The sequence below is a fragment of the Manis pentadactyla genome, chromosome 8, assembly GCF_030020395.1.
Source record: "Manis pentadactyla isolate mManPen7 chromosome 8, mManPen7.hap1, whole genome shotgun sequence".
Taxonomy (NCBI): Eukaryota; Metazoa; Chordata; class Mammalia; order Pholidota; family Manidae; genus Manis; species Manis pentadactyla.
In genome coordinates this window covers 19,305,029-19,321,059 of record NC_080026.1, presented here as the reverse complement: position 1 = coordinate 19,321,059, position 16,031 = coordinate 19,305,029, and the positions used below count along the sequence as shown (strand labels likewise).

Sequence of the window (16,031 nt, the reverse complement as noted above, 5' to 3'; positions counted from 1 at the left end):
ATGAAACATTCCCAGCATTTCCCACCCCAAGTCTCTTGCTCGGGCTGTTTCGTCTGGCTGCAACGCATATAACCCATTCTGCCATCTGCTGGAAAGGCTGTCTGCTAGAGCAGGCGCATGGCCCAGCTCATGCCATGGTATTATGGGTCTTGCCTCCACTAGGAGACTGAACGACGCATTGGCCGTTTTATTCTTCAAAATTCTCAGAGCACCCAAAAGTTCTCCATGACAAAGGTTTGCTAAATTGAACTAAGTTGAGAAGGCAGAGACGGGGAAGGGATGGTGGTGGAGAGAGGGAAAGATTGAGTGGAAAGAAGAGAAGATATGAAGCAAGTGTATGAAATGACATTGTATCCAGCTCAGGACTTCAGACCAGAAAAATCATCGTCCACCATGTCCAGTGCTTGTAACTAGATAAATACATAAACATATGTGTATATATACAGACACAGAGAGGTATCATTCACCCACTTCTTTTCAGTGCTATATAACAAAGGAGATGAGGTATTTATTTATTATGCTTTAAAAGAAAAGGATTGGGAAAACGTGAGTGTTCAGAGCACTATTACTCACAACAGCCAAAAGGTGGAAACAACCCAAATGTCCACCCACAGGTAAATGGATAAATAAAATGTAGCATATACTTTCAATGAACTATCGCTCAGCCTTAAAAAGGGATAAAATGTCACAACACGGATGAACCTTAAAAACATCATTCTAAATGAAACAAGCCAGACATGAAAGGACAAATATTGTATAATCCCACATATACAAGGTACCTAGAATAGTCAAATTCACGGAGACAGAGAGTAAACAGTGGTTACCAGGGACTTGAGCGAGAGGGTAATGAGGACGTATTGTCTAGTGGGCACAGAGCTTCAGTTTGGGAAGATGAAAGGCAACAGATGGTGGTGATGGTCGCACAACAGTGTGAATGGACTTAACATCACTTTATCGTATACTTAAAAATAGTTAAAATGGTCAACTTTAATACAATTAAGACAAGGATTGGGGAAGAGTATCCGTTGCACAGTCTCACAAGTTTACAAGTCCCTCTCCTTCCCACATCCCACTGAGCACATACTGGGAGCTCCCAGGCCTGGGAATTCCCTCTTCTGGCTCCAGAGTTAAGATGGCACCTTACCATAACTGCAGGTCCCACGGCGCTAAATACAGTGACCTGCAGCCAGCCGGGGCGCATTAAACTTTTGCAGATTCACTGAAAAAGGAAAAAACACAAGCGCAACGAGCAGCTGGAAGGATTTTCTATCTTTTTTTGAACAGAGACTGGAATAGAGGGGGGAGAATGTTCTAACAGGCCTAGACTGTAGGCTGACTAGAAAACAGCGAGTCTGGATGTTTGTGACTGGGAATCAATGAAAGGATGGGAAAATTTTTCTTTGGTAAACAACTTCCCTGATAGGAAAAAAAGGAGATCGTGTATCATATGTAAGATCCACCTGAGTCAGCTTTTTAATAAAACATAAAGAGAAATGAGTTATCAAGAAGGAAATGGTATTTTTTACCTGGAAACTCTGATTATATAAAGTATATTTTTATGAGCCTATTGACTATGCCTTCAGGGGAGATGAGAATGTCTCATTTCTCAGATGTGACCGTCGGCAGAAACATCAAATTCCTGGATTAAGAAGGCATGCTAGGCACACAAATGCACTCTGTGACTCAACAAGGTAAAAATGGGTGAAGTTATAAAAATGTTAAAGCAAACACCTTTGGCCTAGAGCAATTCTATAGAACAATCACCGAGATGAACCTCCTCTCTCCACGACTGCTTCCCTGCAGCTGTGGCTCATTTTAACTCCACTGAAGCACACAGGAGGATCTATTTGCCCTTTTAAAAATCTGACTCTTACCCTTCGGTCCCGAACTCCCTTTCCGGTTTAATTCTCCACAACTGGTGTTCAATCCATTCAGCGTCACACTTCTGCCACCAGAGGCCCCCATCTCAAGAGAGCCCGGATTTTTGCCTTTCTAAGATGTCGCCCTGGCAAGCAGCCTCTGATGAGGGCAGTTAGGGTACGCCTGCTGAGGGAGGGGAGAATTCTGCCTGCTTTTCAGATCAAGCCTTGGCTTTTTAAATCAAGTTAATTAACCCAGAAATGCTAGTCAGTTTATCATCTCAAGCCGTTGGCCCAAGCCCCGGGCATCTGGATGCAACTGTCCCCTGGTGCTTCCACCCAGTTAGGGAAAGGGGGCCTTGTCTTGGGCTGCTGGTATCAGGCATCCGTTGAGAAGAGATTAGGTGGAGTGGGGTTTCCCACCTCGGCACTTCCATTGTGGGCCGTATGGCTCTTCATGGGGGAGGTGTCGCAGCATCCCTGGCCTCCTCCCAGTAGACGCCAGCATCTCCCCCTAGATGTGAAAACCAACAATGTCCCCAGACCTTGATGAATATCTGGGGGCAAAATCTCCCCAGCTGAGAACCGCTGCGGTAAAACAAGATTTCATTCCACTGCCTCACACCATCAGAAACCTCAATCTGAACATGAAAATCTCCTCGCGCCTGCCTGACCCCTGCCTGCCACAGACAAGGTATTAGCTCAACGAGGACCATCAGCAGACAGCAGAGCCAGACCCAGGCAACGGCGAGAATTTGTCAAAGTGGAAACCTACTGGCCACCACTTCAATCCCGAAGTCACATGAGGGAGAGAATAAGAAGTACCAGGAAGGCCCACAACTTGCCAATGGTGAACTACAACTGACAAAGCTAATACTCTCCTCTCCTCACTCCCCACACTCAGGAGGAGATGCACCCCAGAGAAGAGGTACAAGGAGGAGAGATACCAGGAGGAGAGGCACCACAGGAAGATGCACCAGGGGGAGACGGTTTGGGGTTGGAGTTGGGGGTCTCGAACCAAGAAGACTTTATCCAGCAAGTTGATCATTTAAATTTGAAGAAGGGATTAAACAATTTTCAGATGAGCAAAAGCTGAGAGAATTTACCTCCCACAAACCATCTCTACAGTGTATTTTGGAGGGACTGCTATAGATGGAAGTGCTCCTAATGTTTAATAGGTGTCACCAGAGGTAATAAAACCACAGCAAAGAAAGTAGAACAGTTAATTACTGAGCAAATGAAAAATTAAATCAACTATCCCCAAAGTCAATCAAGGGATAGACAAAGACTACAGAATATGATACCTAACATACAAAGAATGGAGGAGGAAGAAAAAGGAGAAGAAAACATGAACCTTTACATTGTGTTTGTAATAGCATACTAAGGAAGTTAAATTAGACTCTTAGATAGTAAGGAAGTTAATCTTGAACCTTTGGTAACCATGAATCTAAAGCCTGCAATGGCAATAAGTCCATACGTATTGATAATCACCCTAAATGTAAATGGTCTGAAGGCACCAATCAAAAGACATAGAATCACTGAATGGATGAAAAAACAAGACCCATCTATATGCTGCCTACAAGAGACTCACATTAAACCTAAAGACATACACAGACTAAAAGGGAAGAGATGGAAAAAGATATTTCACGCAACTAATAGGGAGAAAAACGCAGGAGTTGCAGTACTTATATCAGACAAAACAGACTTCAAAACAAAGAAAATCACAAGAAACAAAGAAGGACATTACATAATGATAAAGGGGCCAATGCAACAAGAAAATATAACTGTTATAAATATCTATGTACCCAACACAGGAGCACCTACATATGTGAAACAAATACTAACAGAATTAAAAGAGGAAATATAATGCAATGCATTCATTTTAGGAGATTTCAAAACACCACTCACTCCAAAGGACAGATCATCCAGACAGAAAATAAGTAAGGAGACAGAGGCACTGAACAACACATTGGAACAGATGGACCTAACAGACATCTACAGAACCCTACACCCAAAGGAGCAGAATACACATTCTTCACAAGTGCACATGGAACATTTTCAAGAATAGATCATATACTAGGCCACAAAAAGAGCCTTGGTAAATTCAAAAAGATTGAAATTGTACCAACCAGTTTCTCAGACCACAAAGGTATGAAACTAGAAATAAATTATGTAAAGAAAATGAAAAATCTCACAAACACATGGAGGCTTTACAACATGCTCCTAAATAACCAATATCAATGATAAAATAAAAACAGAGATCAAGCAATATATGGAGACAAATGACAAATTCCACACTGCAAAATCTGTGAGACACAGCAACGGCCATCCTAAGAGGAAAGTATATTACACTACAGGCCTACCTCAGCAAAGAAGAACAATCCCACATGAAGAGTCTAAACTCACAATTAACGAAACTAGAAAAAGAAGAACAAATGAGACCCAAAGTCAGTAGAAGGAGAGACATAATAAAGATTAGAGCAAAAATAAATAAAATCAAGAAGAATAAAACAATAAAAAGAATCAATGAAAGCAAGAGCTGGTTCTTCAAGAAAACAAACAATATAGATAAACCCCTAGCCAGACTTATCAAGAAAAAAAAGAGTCTATACAAATAAACAGAATCAGAAATGAAAAATGAAAAATCACTATAGACACCAAAGAAATATAAAGAATTATTAGAAAATACTATGAAAAATCATATGCTAACAAACTGAGTAACCTAGAAAAATACAACCCTCCAAGGCTGACACAAAAAAACAGAAAATCTCAACAGAACACTTGCAAGAAACAAAATTGAATTGGTAATCAAAATACTACCTAAGAACAAAACTCCCATACCAGATGGCTTCACCAGTCAATTTTATCAAACATTTAGTGAAGACCTAATACCCATCCTCCTTAAAGTTTTCCCAAGAGTAAAAGAAGAGGGAATACTTCCAAACTCATTCTATGAGTCCAGCATCACTCTAAGACCAAAACCAGGCAAAGACACCACAAAAAAAGAAAATTACAGACCGATATCCCTGATGAACGTAGATGCAAAAATACTCAACAAAATATTAGCAAACCGAATTCAAAAATACATCAGAAAGATCATCCATCATGATCAAGTAGGATTTATTCCAGGGATGCAAGGATGGTACAACATTCGAAAATCCATCAACATCATCCACCACATCAACAAAAAGGACAAAAACCAGAGAGCCAAGATGGCGACCTGAGTAGAGCAGCAGAAATCTCCTCCCAAAACCACATATATTTTTGAAAATACAACAAATACAACTAATCCTAAAAGAGAGACCAGAAGACACAGGACAACAGCCAGACTACATCCACACCTGCGAGAACCCAGTGCATCGTGAAGGGGGTAAGATACAAGCCCCGGCCCCGCAGGACCCGAGCGCCCCTCACCCCAGCTCCCAGCGGGAGGAGAGGAGTCGGAGCGGGAGGGAGAGGGAGCCCAGGACTGCTAAACATACAGCCCTAACCATCCACACTGGGAGCGCAGACACACAGTGCGTGGTGTGCTGGATACTACGGAAACGGGACAGTAAAACCTGCGAGTGGGTCCCCGCAGCCAACGCCCCTGGGACAAAGAAAAGCGAGTGCTTTTTGAAAGTCTTAAAGGGACAGGGACCCCACAGCTGGATGGAAGCGTTCAGGGACACTTGGCCCAGAAGCTGGGAATCCCAGGGAACTCCGGGCGCCCTAACCCCCTGGGCGGCAGCACAGCTCGGAGGCCCCTCATGGTGATAAACAGCCTCTCGCCCATTCCCCCTCCGACGTGGCTCTGCCATATTGGAGAAGCAGCCTGAGGCTGGCCACACCCACAGCAACCGTGGAGCTCCACAGCAGCTGGGCAAGAATTAGAAACCCTGCCTGCACGCAGCTACCCAGCATAAGCCACTAGGTGGTCGCTGCTCTCCCAGGAGAGGAAGGCCACAAACCAACAAGAAGGGACTTTCTCTTAGCCAACACACACGCCAGCTCCCCACAAATACCTCTATCGCCATGAAAAGGCAGAAGAATTTGATACAGACCAAGATCACAGAGGCAAACCCTGAGAAGGAGATAGACCTACCCAATCTCCCTGAAAAAGAATTAAAAATAAAGCTCATAAACATGATGATGGAGCTGCAGAGAAATATGCAAGAGCTAAGGGATGATGTCTGGAAGGAGATCACAGAAATGAAACCATCTCTGGAAGGGTTTATAAGCAGAATGGATAAGATGCAAGACGCCATTGATGGAATAGAAACCAGAGAACAGGAATGCATAGAAGCTGACACAGAGAGAGAGAAAAGGATCTCCAGGAATGAAACAATATTAAGAGAACCGTGTGACCAATCCAAAAGGAATAATATCCACATTATAGGAGTACCAGAAGAAGAAGAAGAAGAGAGAAAAAGGGATAGAAAGTGTCTTTGAAGAAATAATTGCTGAAAACTTCACCAAACTGGGGGAGAAAATAGTTGTTCAGACCACGGAAGCACACAGAACTCCAACAGAAGGGACCAAAAGAGGACAACACCAAGACACATAATAATTAAAATGGCAAAGATAAAGGACAAGAACAGAGTATTAAAGGCAGCCAGAGAGAGAAAAAAAGGTCACCTACAAAGGAAAACCCAACAGGCTATAATCAGACTTCTCAACAGAAAACGGACAGGCCAGAAGAGAATGACATGATACATTTAATGCAATGAAACAGAAGGGCCTTGAACCAAGGATACTGTATCCAGCACGATTATCATTTAAATATGAAGGAGGGATTAAACAATTGCCAGACAAGCAAAAGTTGAGGGAATTTGCCTCCCACAAACCACCTCTACAGGGTATTTTAGAGGGACTGCTCTAGATGGGAGCACTCTTAAGACTAAATAGATGTCACCAGAGAAAATAAAATTATAGCAAAGAAAGCAGACCAACCAAATACTAACTAAAGGCAAAAAATAAAATCAACTATCCACAAAAGCAGTTAAAGGAAACTCAGAAAAGCAGAGAATAAAACAACCAACATATAAAGAACAGAGGAGGAGGAATAAAAAGGGAGAAAAATAAAGAATCACCAGACAGTATTTAAAATAGCTCAGTAAGTGAGTTAAGTTAGACAGTAAGATACTAAAGAAGATAACCTTGAACCTTTGGTAACCACGAATCTAAAGCCTGCAATGGCAATAAGTACATATCTTTCAATAATCACCCTAAATGTAAATGGACTGAATGCACCAAAAGACACAGAGTAATAGAATGGATAAAAAAGCAAGACCCATCTCTATGCTGCTTACAAGAGACTCATCTCAAACCCAAAGACATGCACAGACTTAAACCCAAGGGATGGAAAAAGGTATTTCATGCAAACGACAGGGAGAAAAAAGCAGGTGTTGCAGTAGTATCAGACAAAATAGACCTCAAAACAAAGAAACAAAAGATAAAGAAGGACATTACATAATGATAAAGGGCTCAGTCCAACAAGAGGATATAACCATTATAAAGGTAATACACCAAACACAGGAGCACCAACATATGTGAAACAAACACTAACATAACTAAAGGAGGAAAGAGAATGCAATGCATTCATTTTAGGAGACTTCAACTTGCCCCTCACTCCAAAGGATAGATCCATCAGACAGAAAATAAGTAAGGACACGGAGGCACTGAACAACACACTAGAACAGATGGACATAATAGACATCTATAGAACTCTACATCCAAAAGCCACTATTTACAATAGCCAAGAAATGGAAGCAACCTAAGTGTCCACCAGTAGATGAATGGATAAAGAAGATGTGGTACATATACACAATGGAATACTATTCAGTCATAAGAAGAAAACAAATCTTACCATTTGCAACAACATGGATGGAGCTAGAGGGTATAAATAAACCAGGTGGAGAAAGACAAACACCAAATGATTTCACTCATACGTGGAGTATAGGAACAAAGAAAGACTGAAGGAACAAAACAGCAGCAGAATCACAGAACCTAAGAACGGACTAACAGTTACCAAAGGGAAAGGGACTGGGGAGAATGGGAGGGAAGGGAGGGATAAGGGTGGTGAAAAAGAAAGGGGGGTATTACGAGTAGCATGTATAATGTTGGGGAGGGAATGGGGAGGGCTGTGCAACACAGAGAAGACAAGAAGTGATTCTACAGCATCTTACTACGCTGATGGACAGTGACTCTAATGGGGTTTGTGGGGGGGACCTGGTGAAGGGGGGACCCTAGTAAACATAATGCTCTTCATGTAATTGTAAATTAATGACAACAAAATAAAAATAAAAATTAAAAAAAGGACAAAAACCACATGATCATCCTAATAGATGCTAAAAAAGCATTTGACAATATTGAACATCCATTCACGATAAAAACTCTCAACCAAATGGGCATAGAGAGCAAGTACCCCAACATAATAAAGGCCATATATGACAAACCCAAAGCCAATGATATACCTAAAAGTGAAAAGCTGAAAGCTTTGCCATTAAGATCAGTAACAAGAAAAGGATGACCCCTCTCCCCACTTCTATTCAACATAGTACTGGAGGTCATAGCCACGGCAATCAGACAACACAAAAAAATACAAGGCATTCAGATTGGCAAGGAAGAAGTTAAACTGACCTTATTTGCAGATAACATGATATTGTACATAAAAACCCAAAAGAATCTACTCCAAAACTACTAGATCTGAGTTTGTGGGGAAGATGGCGGCGTGAGTAGAGCAGCGGAAATCTCCTCCCAAAACAACATATATCTATGAAAATATAACAAAGACAACCCTTCCTAGAATAAAGACCAGAGGACACAGGACAATATCCAGACCACATCCGCACCTGAGAGAACCCAGCGCCTCGCGAAGGGGGTAAGATACAAGCCCCGGCCCCGCGGGAGCCGAGCGCCCCTCCCCCCAGCTCCCAGCAGGAGAAGAGCAGGCAGAGCGGGAGGGAGACGGAGCCCAGGGCTGCCGAACACCCAGCCCCAGCCATCCGGGCCGGAGTGCAGGGCGCTCAATACTAGGAAAACAGGGCAGCAAGAACAGTGAGCAGGCACCGGAGGCTGGGCGACAGAGGACATAAGAAAAGCGCGCGACCATTTTTTTTTTGCTTTTTTGCTGTTTTGTTTTGGTGAGCGCTTTTTGGAAGTCTTAAAGGGATAGGGTCCCCAATACTAGGGAAACAGGGCAGAAAGACTGGTGAGCAGAGGCCTGAGGCTGGCACCGGAGAATAAAGAAAAACGAACGACCAACTTTTTTTTTTTCTTTTAATTAAAAAAATTTTTTTTTCTTTTTCTTTTTTTTTTTTGGTGGGCGTTGTTTTGTTTTGGCGGGTGCTTTTTGGAAGTCTTAAAGGGGCAGGGCGTGTCACTTAATCCAGAGGTAGGGAATCCGGGATCTCTGGGCACCCTAACCCCTGGGCTGCAGGGAGCAGGGAGGCCCCAAACGGAGATAAATAGCCTCCCAGCAGCTCCCCCTCCAACGCGACTCCACCACTTTGGAGTAGCTGCCGGAGCCAGGCCACGCCCACAGCAACAGCGGAGATTAACTCCATAGCAGCCGGGCAGGAAGCAGAAGCCCTGTCTGCGCGCAGCTGCGCAGCACAAGCCACTAGAGGTCGCTGTTCTCCCAGGAGAGGAGGGCCACAAACTAACAAGAACGGAAGTTCTTCCAGCTGTCACTCGTCCCAGCTTTGCAAACTATTCCTATCACCATGAAAAGGCAAAGCTACAGGCAGACAAAGATCACAGAGACAACACCAGAGAAGGAGACAGACCTAACCAGTCTCCCTGAAAAAGAATTCAAAATAAGAATCATAAACATGCTGACAGAGATGCAGAGAAATATGCAAGAGAAATGGGATGAAGTCCGGAAGGAGATCACAGATGCCAGAAAGGAGATCGCAGAAATGAAACAAACTCCAGAAGGGTTTATAAGCAGAATGGATAGAATGCAAGAGGCCATGGATGGAATTGAAATCAGAGAACAGGAACGCATAGAAGCTGACATAGACAGAGACAAAAGGATCTCCAGGAATGAAACAATATTAAGAGAACTGTGTGACCAATCCAAAAGGAACAATATCCGTATTATAGGGGTCCCAGAAGAAGAAGAGAGAGGAAAAGAGATGGAAAGTATCTTAGAAGAAATAATTGCTGAAAACTTCCCCACACTGGGGGAGGAAGTAATCGAACAGGCCACGGAAATACACAGAACCCCCAACAGAAAGGATCCAAGAAGGGCAACACCAAGACACATAATAATTAAAATGGCAAAGATCAAGGACAAGGAAAGAGTGTTAAAGGCAGCTAGAGAGAAAAAGGTCACCTATAAAGGGAAACCCATCAGGCTAACATCAGATTTCTCAACAGAAACCCTACAGGCCAGAAGAGAATGGCATGATATATTTAATACAATGAAACAGAAGGGCCTTGAACCAAGGATACTGTATCCAGCACGACTATCATTCAAATATGACGGTGGGATTAAACAATTCCCAGACAAACAAAAGCTGAGGGAATTTGCTTTCCACAAACCACCTCTACAGAACATCTTACAGGGACTGCTCTAGATGGGAGCACTCCTAGAAAGAGCACAGCACAAAACACCCAACATATGAAGAACCGAGGAGGAGGAACAAGAAGGGAGAGAAGAAAAGAATCTCCAGACAGTGTATATAACAGCTCAATAAGCGAGCTAAGTTAGGCAGTAAGATACTAAAGAGGCTAACCTTGAACCTTTGGTAACCACGAATTTAAAGCCTGCAATGGCAATAAGTACATATCTTTCAATAGTGACCCTAAATGTTAATGGGTTGAATGCACCAATCAAAAGACACAGAGTAACAGAATGGATAAAAAAGCAAGACCCATCTATATGCTGCTTACAAGAAACTCACCTCAAACCCAAAGACATGTACAGACTAAAAGTCAAGGGATGGAAAAACATATTTCAAGCAAACAACAGTGAGAAGAAAGCAGGGGTTGCAGTACTAATATCAGACAAAATAGACTTCAAAACAAAGAAAGTAACAAGAGATAAAGAAGGACACTACATAATGATAAAGGGCTCAGTCAAACAAGAGGATATAACCATTCTAAATATATATGCACCCAACACAGGAGCACCAGCATATGTGAAACAAATACTAACAGAACTAAAGGGGGATATAGACTGCAATGCATTCATTCTAGGAGACTTCAACACACCACTCACCCCAAAGGATAGATCCACTGGGCAGAAAATAAGTAAGGACACGGAAGCACTGAACAACACAGTAGAGCAGATGGAACTAATAGACATCTACAGAACTCTACATCCAAAAGCAGCGGGATATACATTCTTCTCAAGTGCACATGGAACATTCTCCAGAATAGACCACATACTAGGCCACAAAAAGAGCCTCAGAAAATTCCAAAAGATTGAAATCCTACCAACCAACTTTTCAGACCACAAAGGCATAAAACTAGAAATAAACTGTACAAAGAAAGCAAAGAGGCTCACAAACACATGGAGGCTTAACAACACGCTCCTAAATAATCAATGGATGAACGACCAAATCAAAATGGAGATCCAGCAATATATGGAAACAAATGACAACAACAACACTAAGCCCCAACTTCCGTGGGACGCAGCAAAAGCAGTCTTAAGAGGAAAGTATATAGCACTCCAAGCATATTTAAAAAAGGAAGAGCAATCCCAAATGAATGGTCTAATGTCACAATTATCGAAATTGGAAAAAGAAGAACAGATGAGGCCTAAGGTCAGCAGAAGGAGGGACATAATAAAGATCAGAGAAGAAATAAATAAAATTGAGAAGAATAAAACAATAGCAAAAATCAATGAAACCAAGAGCTGGTTCTTCGAGAAAATAAACAAAATAGATAAGCCTCTAGCCATACTTATTAAGAAGAAAAGAGAGTCAACACAAATCAACAGTATCAGAAACGAGAAAGGAAAAATCACGACGGACCCCACGGAAATGCAAAGAATTATTGGAGAATACTATGAAAACCTATATGCTAACAAGCTGGGAAACCTAGGAGAAATGGACAACTTCCTAGAAAAATATAACCTTCCAAGATTGACCCAGGAAGAAACAGAAAATCTAAACAGACCAATTACCAGCAACGAAATTGAAGCGGTAATAAAAAAATTACCAAAGAACAAAACCCCCGGGCCAGACGGATTTACCTCGGAATTTTATCAGACATACAGGGAAGACATAATACCCATTCTCCTTAAAGTTTTCCAAAAAATAGAGGAGGAGGGGATACTCCCAAACTCATTCTATGAAGCTAACATCACCGTAATACCAAAACCAGGCAAAGACCCCACCAAAAAAGAAAACTACAGACCAATATCCCTGATGAACGTAGATGCAAAAATACTCAACAAATTATTAGCAAACCGAATTAAAAAATACATCAAAAGGATCATACATCATGACCAAGTGGGCTTCATCCCAGGGATGCAAGGATGGTACAACATTCGAAAGTCCATCAACATCATCCACCATGTAAACAAAAAGAAAGACAAAAACCACATGATCATCTCCATAGATGCTGAAAAAACATTTGACAAAGTTCAACATCCATTCATGTTAAAAACTCTCAGCAAAATGGGAATAGAGGGCAAGTACCTCAACATAATAAAGGCCATCTATGATAAACCCACAGCCAACATTATATTGAACAGTGAGAAGCTGAAAGCATTTCCTCTGAGATCAGGAACTAGACAGGGATGCCCACTCTCTCCACTGTTATTTAACATAGTACTGGAGGTCCTAGCCACGGCAATCAGACAAAATAAAGAAATAGAAGGAATCCAGATTGGTAAAGAAGAAGTGAAACTGTCACTATTTGCAGATGACATGATACTGTACATAAAAAACCCTAAAGACTCCACCCCAAAACTACTAGAACTGATATCGGAATACAGCAAAGTTGCAGGATACAAAATCAACACACAGAAATCTGTGGCTTTCCTATATACTAACAATGAACCAACAGAAAGAGAAATCAGGAAAACAACTCCATTCACAATTGCATCAAAAAAAATAAAATACCTAGGAATAAACCTAACCGAAGAAGTGAAAGACTTATACTCTGAAAACTACAAGTCACTCTTAAGAGAAATTAAAGGGGACACTAACAGATGGAAACTCATCCCATGCTCGTGGCTAGGAAGAATTAATATCGTTAAAATGGCCATCCTGCCTAAAGCAATATACAGATATGATGCAATCCCTATGAAACTACCAGCAATATTCTTCAATGAACTGGAACGAATAATTCAAAAATTCATATGGAAACACCAAAGAGCCCGAATAGCCAAAGCAATCCTGAGAAAGAAGAATAAAGTAGGGGGGATCTCACTCCCCAACTTCAAGCTCTACTATAAAGCCATAGTAATCAAGACAATTTGGTACTGGCACAAGAGCAGAGCCACAGACCAATGGAACAGACCAGAGAATCCAGACATTAACCCAGACATATATGGTCAATTAATATTTGATAAAGGAGCCATGGACATACAATGGTGAAATGACAGTCTCTTCAACAGGTGGTGCTGGCAAAACTGGACAGCTACATGTAGGAGAATGAAACTGGACCATTGTCTAACCCCATATACAAAAGTAAACTCAAAATGGATCAAAGACCTGAATGTAAGCCATGAAACCATTAAACTCTTGGAAGAAAACATAGGCAAAAACCTCTTAGACATAAACATGAGTGACCTCTTCTTGAACATATCTCCCCGGGCAAGGAAAACAACAGCAAAAATGAGTAAGTGGGACTATATTAAGCTGAAAAGCTTCTGTACAGCAAAAGACACCATCAATAGAACAAGAAGGATCCCTACAGTATGGGAGAATATATTTGAAAATGACACATCCGATAAAGGCTTGACGTCCAGAATATACAAGGAGCTCACACGCCTCAACAAACAAAAAACAAATAAACCAATTAAAAAATGGGCAGAGGAACTGAACAGACAGTTCTCCAAAAAAGAAATACAGATGGCCAACAGACACATGAAAAGATGCTCCACATCGCTAATTATCAGAGAAATGCAAATTAAAACTACAATGAGGTATCACCTCACACCAGTAAGGATGGCTGCCATCCAAAAGACAGAGAACAAGAAATGTTGGCGAGGCTGTGGAGAAAGGGGAACCCTCCTACACTGCTGGTGGGAATGTAAGTTAGTTCAACCATTGTGGAAAGCAGTATGGAGGTATATCATAATGCTCAAAACAGACTTACCATTTGACCCAGGAATCCCACTCCTAGGAATTTACCCTAAGAACGCAGCAATCAAGTTTGAGAAAGAGATGCACCCCTATGTTTATTGCAGCACTATTTACAATAGCCAAGAATTGGAAGCAACCTAAATGTCCATCAATAGATGAATGGATAAAGAAGATGTGGTACATATACACAATGGAATACTACTCAGCCATAAGAAAAGGGCAAATCCAATCATTTGCAGCAACATGGATGGAGCTGGAGGGTATTATGCTCAGTGAAACAAGCCAAGCGGAGAAAGAGAAATACCAAATGATTTCACTTATCTGTGGAATATAAGAACAAAGGAAAAACTGAAGGAACAAAACAGCAGCAGAATCACAGAACTCAAGAATGGACTAACAGGTACCAAAGGGAAAGGGACTGGGGAGGATGGGTGGGTAGGGAGGGATAAGGGGGGGAGAAGTAGGGGGGTATTAAGATTAGCATCCATAGCGGGGTGGGAGAAAGGGGAGGGCTGTACAACACAGAGAAGACAAGTAGTGATTCTACAACATTTTGCTATGCTGATGGACAGTGACTGTAAAGGGGTTTATAGGGGAGACCTGGTATAGGGGAGAGCCTAGTAGACATAATATTCGTCATGTAAGTGTAGATTAGTGATACCAAAAACAAAGCAAAAAAAAAAAAAGGGGCAGTTCCTGTGTGGTAATCTCCAACGAGTTCTACACAAGGGTATAAAGGGCATATAAAAGTGTAGGCAAAGGGTCTGTTTGTGTTTATACAGAGGATCAAAGCCTAATTGGGCTACCCCGAAAATGAACTAAGATACGATATGAAAAAGAACTTCCAACATCTGCACTCTCTGGAAGACTCATGCCAGAAGATGATCATCAAAAAACCCCAACAAAGATCCACGCACTGCTACAGCTGTAGATGCACTCATCCCACCAGTTCCTGGACTTGCCATGGGAATGAGGAAGGAGATATCTAAGCTGGTCTGTGCATACAGTAAAACAACAAATTTGACTGGATCTATACTGTTGGAACTCAACCAAGAATTTGGAGAAGTGCAAATTGTAGCGCTCCAAACTCTTACAACTACAGACTATTTACTGTTAAAAGAACATATGGCATGTGAACAGTCCCCAGGAATGGGTTGTTTTAATTTGTCTGATTTCTCTCAGACTGTTCAAGTTCAGTTGGACAATATCCACCATATCATAGACAAGTTTTCACAAATGCCTAAGGTGCTTAACTGGTTTTCTTGGTTTCACTGGAGATGGCTGGTAATTACAGATATGCTTTGGTTATGTAACTATACTCCTATTATGTTAATGTGTTTGCGCAATTTAAGTAGTAGCTTAAAACCTATAAATGCTGAAGTTACTCTACAAGAAGATATGTCAAAGAAATAATCAATCTTCCCATGTTTTCTTCCGCCTGCTACTTCTATAGCTTTTCTTCTTCCTTCCTAATTACAACCCTTAAATAGAATTCGTGCCTCATATCAAATTTACTGAGTATCATAATTCTTCCAAGTGGTAAAGATACCTCAAGACAAATGCTGGGCATAGAAGCCACAGGGCATAAATATGCAAAGAAGTAAAAAGCTAACCTTTTCAAACAATAAGGCTTCCCTCTCACTTACCAACTTCACATTTCCCTGTATGGCCCCGGAAGATGACTGGTTAGCCAGAGACGGGTAAGATTCCTCAAGGGAGGAACAACCTAAGACAGGCACAGTCGCAGGGGGGTCATCAGGTGAGAAACTGGGGATCAACAGAGGTGAGGCTTAGAACCTCACCCCCCCTGTTCTGAGAGAAATCTTCTGCATACGTGGATGTTTTATTGCCCTGGTCTAGCTTGGATTAACACATAGTCTAGAGGCACACACCTGATCATCTACATTTGCTCTCTTACAACACT

General features: G+C 41.7%; 1 protein-coding gene across 3 annotated transcripts in view; it reads right to left on the bottom strand.

The window, feature by feature from the left end:
• CACNB4 (calcium voltage-gated channel auxiliary subunit beta 4) overlaps positions 1 to 16,031 on the bottom strand; it is a 241,911-nt gene that overhangs the window by 183,580 nt on the left and 42,300 nt on the right. The gene's annotated exons all lie outside the window — the stretch shown is intronic.